Raw genomic sequence first — 12,519 nt, 5'->3', positions numbered from 1 at the left:
TCATTTACTCTTAATGCTATTTGTTCCTCTTCATGTCTGGTTCTACCAGTCTCCTTATTCACTATATCCCATATTGTCTTTATTTTGTTATCTCTCCTCCTTCACTATATAAATGACCTGGCTGACAATCGGGGCAGTTCTCTTGGGTTGTTCGCAGATGATGCTGTAATTTACCGTCTAGTAAGGTCATCCGAAGACCAGTATCAGTTGCAAAGCGATTTAGAAAAGATTGCTGTATGGTGTGGCAGGTGGCAGTTGACGCTAAATAACGAAAAGTATGAGGTGATCCATGTGAGTTCCAAAAGAAATCCGTTGGAATTCGATTACTCGATAAGTAGTACAATTCTCAAGGCTGTCAATTCAACTAAGTACCTGGGTGTTAAAATTACGAACAACTTCAGTTGGAAAGGCCACATAGATAATATTGTGGGGAAAGCAAGCCAAAGGTTGCGTTTCATTGGCAGGACACTTAGAAGATGCAACAAGTCCACTAAAGAGGCAGCTTACACTACACTCGTTCGTCCTCTGTTAGAATATTGCTGTGCGGTGTGGGATCCTTACCAGGTGGGATTGACGGAGGACATCGAAAGGGTGCAAAAAAGGGCAGCTCGTTTTGTATTATCACGTAATAGGGGAGAGAGTGTGGCAGATATGATACGTGAGTTGGGATGGAAGTCATTAAAGCAAAGACGTTTTTCGTCGCGGCGAGATCTATTTACGAAATTTCAGTCACCAACTTTCTCTTCTGAATGCGAAAATATTTAGTTGACCCCAACCCACATAGGTAGGAATGGTCATCGAAATAAAATAAGAGAAATCAGAGCTCGAACAGAAAGGTTTAGGTGTTCGTTTTTCCTGCGCGCTGTTCGGGAGTGGAATGGTAGAGAGATAGTATGATTGTGGTTCGATGAACCGTCTGCCAAGCACTTAAATGTGAATTGCAGAGTAGTCACATAGATGTAGATGTTTATTCCTCAAGTGGCACACAACACTCACGAAGGCACTCATTTGAATCAAATCCCTGTGGTAGGTTGCCTGTCAATAGGCTTTTTAGCACCTTAAGGACAGTCTCAAAGTGTCTTCATGTCTGATTGCATAAACACCATGTATGTCATTGCCACTATGAATGGACAGTATGGCATTGCAGCAGTTTTGTCTAAGTTGTCAAGTGGTTCAGAGCATCCAATTGCCTTTGCTGCAAAATGCAGCTTAACTACTCCCAGACTTAGAAGAAGGCTTTAGTGATCTTTTATGGAGATGAGGCGTTTCATGTATATTTGTATGGCAGCAAATTTCACCTGCTGACTGACTACAAACATGTAACTTTATTGTTTGGGCATCAGTCTAATCTCTGGGATAAGACGGCACAGTGTCTGGATTTCTGGGCATTGTTTGTAAGTGGGTGCCATAATGAAATACATTTTCATCCCATGGGCCAGCATGCCAACACAGATGGCCTTTCCAGCCTCTCTTGGCCCTGAGATGGAATTCAGTCAATAGAAGTCTGTCTGTCTGTTTAGCTCTGGATCAACAGTTGTAAACAAATTTGGACAAATACCCACTGACAGCACAAAAGGTTGCCTCGGGATCATCCTGCGACCCAGTCCTGTGCAAGATTTTGTTTGTTACCTGCCAGGCCAACCCAGTTTCTCAGTTTTTTTTGTGCTGTGTTACAAACCCAATGTCATTTAGGATGTATTAACATGGGCCAAAAAGGACTCTGGCTGCCAGGTAATGATTATGCCCCCACTCCAGTCCTGCATCTTCAACTCATTCATGTATCATGTTGGGTCATAACGTGCATGGAGGAATCAGCCAAGTGCCATGTTTACTGTCCAGGCATTGATGCCAACATTCAGTACACTTTCTGTTTCTGTCTTCTCTGCTCTCTCAATCAGGTGTCCTCAGCTCAATGTTTTTCACTGTAGCCCCATCCTGATCACCATTGGAAGAGGAGCCACGCTTAATTTACGGAGCTGTTTCAGGGTGCTATGTGATTGCTGGTCTCCAAATTTTTGTCTGGCATGAACATGCCATCCACTGCCTCCTTCCATGCCCTTGAGAAAATCTTAACCATTGAGGGGCACCTCTTGCCCTGGTGTTGGACAACAGACTTGGATTTTTGTTGACTCAGTTCCAGGCCTCCTGCTGTCACAGTGGCATTTACCATCTGACCATCACTCCTTTCCACCCTGTCTGCAATACAGATGCTGACTGGATTGTTTACCCCGTTAAAACTCGGATGGAAATGACCTTAATGTCATTGACCACCAAGAATGAATCGTACAGCTTCCACACAATATAAAGGTCCACCCCTTGCAACAGGATTAGTATGGCTGAAATCCTCATGGGCATAGGCACCAGACCCTGTTAGACCTCCTACATCTCATGCAGCATGCCCATCCCATGTAATGGCCTGATACCATGCTTAGCACCAGTATCTAGGCACACTTGTTCGCTCAGTGTGTGGGATGGATGCAAGGGGTCATCATAGGTCACAGGGACCATCAGCTTTTTGATGATGTGATTGTGCACATTTGCCTAACCTGTCACTACAACCAGCTTCAGCTGTGACCACAGTTGGGTTTTGTGCCCCTGCCCTTCCCTCTGATGCTGATCTCTGGATGGGACACCAGGGCCACCACCAGCAAAGCCTCATGGCTTCTACACATGCCTCCTGTGTGTGAAGGCATTGCGAATTATGCGTATAAAATTTTTTTCCCATTATTTTCTTTCATTTTCTATTATTTTCTGTTGTTCTTACCGGCATGTGTAATTATGATGATGTAATGTAGTACTGTGGTTTTTAAATGTAAATATGTAATTGCGATTATACCATTTGCCAATGGATAATTGTGGAAAAGTTTCTAAATTTCTTGTTTGGTATATTACTAATTGTGAAAAATGCAGTCAAGAACATTTAGAAAGATTTATGTAATTTGCGATAATGATATAACATCTGCAGACAGGGGACAGTGATAGCAATATCGAGTGTTGAACAGAGGATGTGCAGTAGAAGGTATGGTAGACGGTGTGTCTATGAAGTGTGTGCGGGAAAATGATACAATGTTTTTAAGAAAAGCATCCAGAATTGTATGGACAGTGATACCGAACTAAGAGAATGTCAATTCGCTTTACCACTGTGGTACGTAATGCCATCACCAGTGAAGTTTAGAAGCAAAAAAACCAGACTGTGAAAGTGCTGCTAACATGGCTTTGTTGCGACTGGCACAAACAATTCTTTTATGCGAATGAACTATGCTGACATAGATATTCATGTGGTGGAACTATTGTCTTTCACATTCTATCAAGCCATGAAAATGGAGACTCTAATGAACTGTGCAGTATATCTGACTTTCAATGACAGTACAAAAATTTGAACTGCGAGAACAGAGTGAACATTTTTACGGAATGCATCACATAAAAGTACAATTCTATGAACTATATATTTGTGGCTACAGCTGTATGAATGTGTAGTTATGGATGAAAGTATCATGGATGGTGCACAAAGCATATAAACAAACACTGTCCATGTAATGCGCTTTGCAAGAGGGACATGTCAACAACAGTCACATACCAGAGTCTTGTGGTTCGTAAATCGCCACTGGGTTACTGATACAGCTGTGCAGAAACTTGGTTCGCGTTTCACTGGAGATGATTAACTAGCAGAACTGCCTGTATCCTGCTCACAACATTGTAAACCGCCAAAGACGTGCTGCCCAACACAACACTTTGTATGTAATGAAAATTTACGATATTCTGCCAAACTGCTATCCCCTGATCTAAAAACTTACTTTCTCCATTACAAGCAGTAGAATTATGAACTCTGTTCAGATCAGTTCTTTGCTTGTTAATGTTTGCTTTCTGTTATTGAAAATAAAAGTACGATTAATGAACTAATAGTTGCATGTTAGTCATTGCTGAAACACCAGTAAATATAAACTTCTTCCTCTCATTAGAACTATTTCTCCTTGCATGTCAGAATTATTGCAGCCGTATTATTTTAGGTGATTTTATGTACTGTTATGAGTGCAGCAATGTGATAGTGACCAATAAGAGTATTTTGTCACTAAATATAGCTGCACACGTAAATTATGGTGACTGCCATAATTGCCGGAGACCCAACCAATGACATAAAAGCTGCTATTTCACCATTGGTGCATTTCCTGCTGCGGGCGCAAATCTGAAAACACGTGAGAATGTTTACACTGTAATAAAAGTTTTGATATCGTATTGCTACAAGTTGTAGTATTGAGAGCAGTGTTATATGTCATTCATGTAATTTTTTCACCTTTTCTAAATTCTGTCAGATATTGTATTTGATGTTTTTGAAGTTTCAGAGAGTATATATTCAATTTTGTTGACTTAGGTTATTGACGGAGCAGTTTTTTGTAAACATTTGGTTTTTCAGTTCATAAATAAAGTGGGATTGTGATCTATTGAGAAATATAACAAATAGTTTGGTTTTACAACTAGAATTTTGGGTGACTTCACAGTTCAGACTTTGCTATGGGGTGAGGTCATCACATGTGCCATGATACAACCTCTGCCTCTGTGCTGTCGCTGGTCCATGGATGGGTGAAAGTATTATGGTTTGGATGCAGTACCAGTCTCCATTGCAACCATCCCTCATCCCAGTGACACTGGAGCAGTCTCTCACTGTGGGCATGCTGCCACTTCCACCATCCACACAGACCTAGTCAAGGCCTCCTGACAGAGTTGGGCATGAGCCAGTGATCCTAAATCCTGGTGGAGAGTGTTGCCTCTCCACCCTCCCATTCCTGCTGGTACCAACAACAATCATGTAATTTTAGGCCTTACATACTGATTCCAGAGGTGAAGGATTTGACACCCACACCAGTGAGGGTGGCAGGTTGTTTCTGAGGGTTTTGTTGCACATGACTATGTGTAGTTACTTTTCTGGGGAGTGTGAGAGGCGCTGGAGCAGCAAAGCCTTAGTTGTATCGTACTTCTTGTGTATGATGCTGCCAGGAATAGGTCGCTGATTAGGTCCATGTCATCACTTAGGTGGCTCAGTAAGATCATAAATCTTGCATCATCATCAACTATACCATAGACAGACATCAAGCATTTGCTTAGAGTGAACCATACTGCCAGGAGGTTGATAAGGAATGAGGGCTGTTTAAAATGAGGCTTGGTGGTCTGGAGACGGTGCACGGGTTGTACACATGGGACTGGCCAGATCATCTCACTGACCAATGCGGTCGGTGCAGGAGTGCCGGAGCATGTAGTATGAGGTTGCTGCATATCTCGGAAGTACCTGTTTGGAGGCAACGTTGAAGCATGTGATGTGGATCACGTGGACATCGCATTGTACAGAGCATAAACACTGGGTGATGTGCCATATTGATGAGGTGGTTGCAGAAGCGCGGTGTTGTGTGGCTCAAAAACCAACGTGGCAGGTGTGGGATGTATAAAGCTCAGTCGCTTGAATGGAAGTGTCCTGCCTCCATCAATGGCGTACGAGAGTTCAACAGCAGGCTGCGCAGCTAGTGCAGGTATGATGTCAGACATGGGTTGGTACAACATGGATGGAACCTGAAGCGGTGAATGCTGCAGAAGGTCGGGCCTGTGGAGCTTGTTAGCACTGTACGCAGGATGCACATGAGGGTCGTGAGACATGAGGTGTTCGCAGTGGCTAGGTTAAACACAGTACGTGGTGCAGGAGGCAAAGCTGGAACGAGCGTGACATCACTGTCCAATGCATTGGGATCACTTTTGAGAGGAACAAACGATGCATAAATAGTTGCAACAAGAGACGCGGACACTGTGGTGGGGTTGGCCATCGCAATTTGCTGTCCATACATCCAAGCAATAGACGGGATAACGTCAGGATTATTTGATAGAGTCCATTGTTGATGCATTGTATAGACGCCGTTAGGAACATCCGTATAGTGTTGTGGCTCGAAAAGTCACTGGAAAGGTTCGGAAGTCCGCGGGTAGGCGTGGGAGCTGGAACAGACGAGAAACTAGGTGCACACGAGGTAACAGTTGCAGGACAAACAGGGCGCCATTATCCGTTACTCCACTCGGCATTGTTTCTGTCTAAATCACTGCACTTAAGTTTCTTTCGAAGGTTACTTTGTAAATTGTCACACGGAATGTTCATATCACATTGTGGCACTGTTAGCGAAATATCCTCGGTGTCAACGTTGTCGCTGTGAGGCGATGCGGCGAACAACGGCAGCACTGTCAAGTACCCAACATGCGCTACAGATTTGCACAAAATCACGATGCAGCGTGATAGACGGGGCACCAGTGTACAAAATAAGGTACCACCGGAGTGCACTCATTGTAAAAAATATGCGGAGTGTGGTAGATAAATCCATACTTCATTTTGCTGGACTGAATTACATCGATGGTCTGCACCGGTTAGAGGTTCGACAAATACCAAACCGTCACAGGCATTATTCTGCACTCTTCTGCACAGGGCAGCGATGTTTATTATGTTAGTCAGAGGCAAGGTATAATTGCTATGTCGCCAAAGACATATTGAGTTCTGTCTGCAAGAAAGGCCTGAACACAACCACAAATACTGTTTGATATTTCATAAGCTCATATTTTGTTCACTAGGCGACATTGTGGAACTGCATAGAACGTCTGCTGAAAGTCAACGACCTTGGAATCTATGTGTGTGGCATTACCAACTGCCTTCTGGTTCCTATGAATGCACAGGCCCAGCTGAGCTCTTCAAGATCATCATTCTTTCAGCTGGTTTTTCAGTCTCTAAAAGTGTTGTAATATGTGAACATAAAACATGTATAATTCTACTACAGCTTGATGTCAAGAGCCTATATTTATGCCCATCTGTCAGTCAACTACTTTTTCCAATCACTTGGAACACTTGGTTTCAGTACTTCAGCCACCTGTCATAAACTACAGCTGTAAGTGAACCAAGTTCTTTCACATACTACTAGGAAGACTGGTACAGGTTCTTTTATCATATCAGATTTCTTTGTTGATTGATTTTATCTGAATTTTTATTACATGGTCATTTATTTTAACACCTGTCACTTTGGTCTTCGTGTGATAACTGAAAGGAGAACCCATATTATGATCTTCTGCAGGAACAGTTTCGGAATACCAAATTCAGTATTTCAGCCCTCTTCTTTGGGTTTCCATTTCAAAGTCAGAAATACCACTGAGTGATGGTGTAGATAGTTTATATCTTTTTATTCATTTACGTAAGACCAAAACTTCTTAAGATTTGTCGACAGATTAGTGTACAAAATTGTGCTTACCATTCATTGAACATTTGCGTTGTTTTCTTGACGATTGTTTTGGCGGTGTTCCATTTTTGTTTGTCAAAGAATTTTGTGACTTCGTTCAAATCTGTCATTTTGCTTTTGTAACAACTATGAAACATGGCCATTAAGCTTCGGCAGATCTTTCCCAGTTCTCACACTTTTGCACGGTACAAGTGTGTCTAAAGCATTCTGGGCAGTCATTTTGAATTTTACTTGTTTTTACACATTTTTGTCCCAGAGATAAGCTCACTACTTGAATACTCTCCAGTGTGTTTGCTGTCATTCTTGCTAAAAAATTATTTTCCTACTTTTCTTAACGTTCCTTCAAACATATGTACCAGTAGTCATTGCTACTGCAGCAGACTTATGGTCAGTGGTTCCCTTCCAAGCATTAATTGATTTGAACATTTCAGTTCTGTTTGATCCTAGCAGAATAAAGATGTTGCCCAGATGAATTGCTTTTCTAACCAGATATTTGAGGTAATAATCTGAAAACAATTTAAATATATAAAAAAAACATTGACAATAATCTTAGAAGAATCCCTGTTCCAGGCACCTTTCCCATTCTACAACTAACAAGTTGAAATCTCTTTGTATACCAGTAGCATGATCAGGTACTTTACCAGCAATACTTTTTATTTGAAGCATTCTACCTTTTTATTACTCTTGAGGCAGTATCTGGCTTTACTCACCTCCAAAGCTTACTCTTATCCATGTTATTTAGATTCAGACTCTGTAAGAATCTCGCTAGATATAGAGTTCGTCACAATATACTCTACCACCAATGTCGTCCAGCCCACCATTGCTATGTATATTCCTATCACAAATTTAGATTTCGCTGCTATTTCCTTCTGATTTCAGCCAGCTTTATGTTCATACTCTAATGTAGGACTTATTACTGTTGATAAGTGTGACTGAAGAGATTGCTACAGAATAGGAAATCGTGGTGCCAGGCACCTCAAATGTCAGAAGACTAAGGACCGCAAAAAAAGAGCAAGGGTAATCTGGGATCTTATCACAGTTGTTTCTCTTGTTAACTAATGCAGTGTTAAAATGTTCTCTACATGAACCACGATCCACAAGAGCAAATGTTCTCTTTGAATAATGCCACTGTTCTACATCTTTCACGGATTACAGTCCACAGTTCATCATCGACCCAACAGAGCAGTTCTTTTAACCCAACAAACTCCCATATGCAAGCTACACATACTCTGCTTCTCAATTAATCGCTTTGTCTGTGTAGTGCAGGGCTGACCTACATTCGTTAGCGATTGTGTCCTGGATCATCACAGAATCAACTACGCATCTAGTTAAAAGTTCAGGTCATCCTCCTTTTGACTGGTTTGATACAACCAGCCACAACTTCTTCTCCTGTGCCAACCTCTTCACCTCAGAATAGCTTTTATACCCAACTTTCTCAATTATTTGCTGAATGTATTCCATTCCATGTCTTCTATTACAGGCTTTGTCTGGAACAGGGGTGTTCAACTTTTTTAGGCTTGAGGTCAGCTACATGCAGTTTAGTCCATTTAGAGATCTACTGACTTAAAAATTCACTAAGTTTTAAACACAAAAAACCCTGTAGCCACAATGAACAAACTATAAGATCACTGACGCACTGGACTTCCCCATTACATCCGGTGCTGGGGTGCTATTCTAATGCTGGAGAGCCCTAGCAGCAGATACAATTTAGGGAGAAAATAAGCTGAAGATATGAGTTGAAGTTTGTGTTGGGGAGGACACTCGACTGGTCCATGCAGCAGTGTTGACCATAGTGCTGAAGTGATGTAATGGTCGGCATTTCTGCCTAGTGAGCAAGGAGACCCATGTTCGAGTCCTGGCTGCAACACAAATTTTAATTCATTTCTTCAGCTTCCATCATTATTGTGAACCATTTTAATTACACAATACATAAAGGGTAATTATTCCTCCATCAGAAGTTGCACAACTAACTTACTACTTAATTTTGAAGATATTACATGTGTGTAAAAATTAACATACAGGCACCACAATCATAAATGTTGAAAACGTTTAGTGAGATACTTGGCTCTGCATATCACTGGCAAGTGTATTTTAATCGGTGAATAATTTATTAGGGCTAACCTTACACAGTCTGAAAGATGAGAGCGATGCAGTTTATTTCTTTACTTAGATTTCACTATGTTCATCGATGAAAACGCTGCCTCACATAGATAAGCTGATCAAAAAGACAGTGAAACATACGATGCCACTTTTACAGCGTTAGGGTAGGTTTTTACACTCACTGATTTCCATACGTTATTTCGCTGTATTTTGACTTTAAGAAAATATTTTGAAATCGAATTATTTTCACTTCAAGTTCAGTCTCACAACAAGAGTACGGAATACTCGCTTTACTAGAACCATCTTCCACATTTACTTTTTGAAAAGGTTGTAGTATGAAAGCTAGAACATTGCTGGAATTCCGAAAATCGGTTATGTTCTTCCCTCTCAGCATAAAAGTGGCACGTTTTCCTGGGTTTACTCGTTTTTCACAAACACATAACTTCATCATGCAGGAAGAAAGAGTGATGCTTGGTGCCAGCATTAAAAGTGTTGAAATGCAGATGGAGACTAAAGAGACGGAGACAATGTCATCAGATTTACCGCCTACAGATAGCGTGCGAAACACTCGTTGTTGACAAACAGGTATTTTACAAAAATAACTCATTTAAGCAGATTCTGGACAAAGATTTTGAAAGATCGACTTACTAAGCCATGGCGATCGACCTGTCGATTGCGTTCGACTGGTTGATGAGTACCGCTGCACCAGAACTACAGTCACGGCCGCCTGTATTAGGCGGCCGTGCTACAGTCTAATGTCTATCATTAGACTGTGCTAGAACTGCAGAAGTACTTTTCTGATATCTTAACAGACGTCCTATCATCCTATATCCCTTCTTATAGACAGTGTTTTCTACATATCCCTTCCCTCGCCGATTCTGCGTAGAACCTACTTTTTTGTCTTATCGGTCCAATTAATTTTCACATCTTTCTGTAACACTACATCTCAAATGGTTCGATTCTCTTCTTTTCTGTTTTTCCCACAGTCCACATTCACATCTGTACAATGATGTGTTCCATACATATATTCACTGAAATTTATTTCTCGAGTTAAGGTCGATGTTTGATACTAGTAAGGTCCTATTACAGCTGGAGTCATATTGGAAGGCTCCTTATTTTCAGCCTTTCTGCGCATCCCCCACGATTAACTGCTAGTAGCCAATAAGATTCACTCTCTTTCCGAGCGGCTAGCCGCGAGTTACAAACTGGACTGCGAAAATATCTCTCCCAGATGCTGTGCTGTTGCCGTATTTTGCTACAATGCAGTTTCATTCACTCAGATGTCGATGTTACTTTCTTGTTGCAGTATAACTGCGAATGTGTTTCCGTAAACGTTTCAGTGTGATTTCCAAATGAAAATATCATGTGACGGCAATAAATGTGAAGTTCCTCACAAGCAACTTAATTAAATTGCGTGCCTATGGAGTATCATCTTAGTCGTGCGACTAGTTTCGTGGTTTCCTGTCAGAAAGATCACTGCATGCAGTAATTGATGTAAAATCGTCGGATAAAACAGAAGTGATGGAGGTGCTATCTGGCGTTTGTTTGCTGCTGATATAATAAACGATTTAGGAGACAATCTGAGCAGCCTTCTCAGACTGTTTGCAGCTGATGCTATGATTTACCGTCTTGTAAAGTCATCAGAGATTAAAACAAATTAGAAAACGACTTGGACAAGGTATCTGTATGGTGAGAAAAGTGGCAGTTGACTGTAAATAACGAAAAGTCTGGAGTTATCCTCATGAGTACTAAGCGGAATCCGCTAAATTCGGTTCACAGGATAAAGTACACGATTCTAAAGGCTGTAAATTCATCTAAATACTTCGGGATTACAATTACGAATAACTTAAGATGCAACTATCACATGGATAACGTTGAGGGCAAAGCAGACTAAAGGCTGCGATTTATTGGTAGAACACTTAAAACATGCAACATATCTATTAAAGAGACTACTTACAATATGCTTTTCTGCCCTCTTCTGAAGTATTGCTGTCAGGTGTGGGATCCACATCAGATGGAATTGAGCGAAAAAGTTCAAAGAAGGGCAGCTCGTTTTGTTTTTTCGCGAAATAGAAGAGAGACTATCACAGATATGATGCGCGAATTGGGGTGGCAAACATCAAAACAAAGGCGTTTTTCGTTGTGGCAGGATTTTCTCATGAAATTTCAGACGCCAACTTTCTGCTCGGAGTGTGAAAATACTTTGTTGACGCCCACTTACATAGGGATGAATGTTCATCATAATAAAATAAGAGTAATTAGAGCTCACATGGAAAGATAAAAGCGTTCGTTTTTCCTGCGTGCTGTTAGAAAGGGGAACGGTAGAGAAATAGCTTGAAGGTGGTTCTGTGAACCCTCTGTCAGGCACTTATTTGTGAATTGCACAGTAATCATGTAGATGCAGATGTTTCACAAGCAGTCAAGGAGGTTTATGTCCCGCATGATTAACTTTTTCAAATGTAAAACTGAAAGCGATACTTCCATTATTGACATTTTTAAGACTCGAGACGTGTCGGCAAGAGAACTGTACAGAGAATAGTAAACAAAAGTGTCGAAGCTTTAGAAATCTCAGGAAAATTTGTTTTCGTGTCGCCTGTAAGTAATCGAAATCGCAAGAAACTTGTAACACAAATAAATGGTTTTGACAACGATATTTCAAAGTGCTCCGTGTCTGAAATGTATAAAAGAAGGTAATACCCAACATCCAAAAACTTGTTGGAATTACGCCTGAGCAAATTGGCTTTAAAGGTAGCGCTTCGTCAACGTAAAGAATTTTAAAATACATTGGTTTTAAACATATTAAGAAGAGAGCTTTTAATTGAATGAAGTGACATAGAAGCAGCACGAAGCGAGTCTGTTATAAAGGTGTACGATACAAGAGGAGGAGGTAGTTCAACAGTGTATTACCTCGATGAAACATGGGTGAATCAGAATTATTCCATGATGGACCTGATGGAAAATGAGTGATGGTACTGGCAGTTTTAGAATTCCGCAAGGGAAAGATTCTCGGATACTTATTCTGTAAGCTGTGTCTTCTTCTGATTTGGTTCCTGAGAGGAAACTTGTGTTTATCTGTAAGAAAAACAGTAGTGACTACCATTCGGAAATTAAGAAGTGATTCACTGAACAATTCTTGCACCGAGCGAGGTGGCGCAGTGGTTAGCACACT

This window comes from Schistocerca americana, chromosome 1, assembly GCF_021461395.2.
Source record: "Schistocerca americana isolate TAMUIC-IGC-003095 chromosome 1, iqSchAmer2.1, whole genome shotgun sequence".
Taxonomy (NCBI): Eukaryota; Metazoa; Arthropoda; class Insecta; order Orthoptera; family Acrididae; genus Schistocerca; species Schistocerca americana.
This window is presented reverse-complemented; position numbering follows the sequence as displayed.